This window comes from Nestor notabilis, unplaced genomic scaffold, assembly GCF_000696875.1.
Source record: "Nestor notabilis isolate BGI_N333 unplaced genomic scaffold, ASM69687v1 scaffold22112, whole genome shotgun sequence".
Lineage (NCBI taxonomy): Eukaryota > Metazoa > Chordata > Aves > Psittaciformes > Psittacidae > Nestor > Nestor notabilis.
Genome location: NW_009918172.1, coordinates 4,316 through 4,677, shown reverse-complemented (window position 1 = coordinate 4,677; position 362 = coordinate 4,316).

Genomic DNA, 362 nt, shown 5'->3' with positions numbered 1-362 from the left:
GAGGCCGGTTCCGGGGGAGCGGCACCTCGCACCAGCCGAGCAGAGGATGCGCAGCGCGGATGAGCCGGGGGCCGCTGGCTGGAAAGTGCCCATGAGACTGGAAATTAAACATTAACGGTTTTCAAGGCAACAGCGGGGGTTTCAGGAATTCCCACCCCTCCCGGAGAGCTGGGCCCTGCCAAAGGGACGCCCTGGCGCACCGCACTCGGACCTTTGCTTCGGGGGCTGTTGCAGGACCTGCAGTCCCCTCTGTGTCAGATCTGGCACAGGCCAAGGGCACAACCCGGGTGCTAGGTCGATGCTGCCTGCATGGCACCTCGGCGCTAGGCCAGGCTGGGGGGCTGCAGGCAGGCAGTGGGACC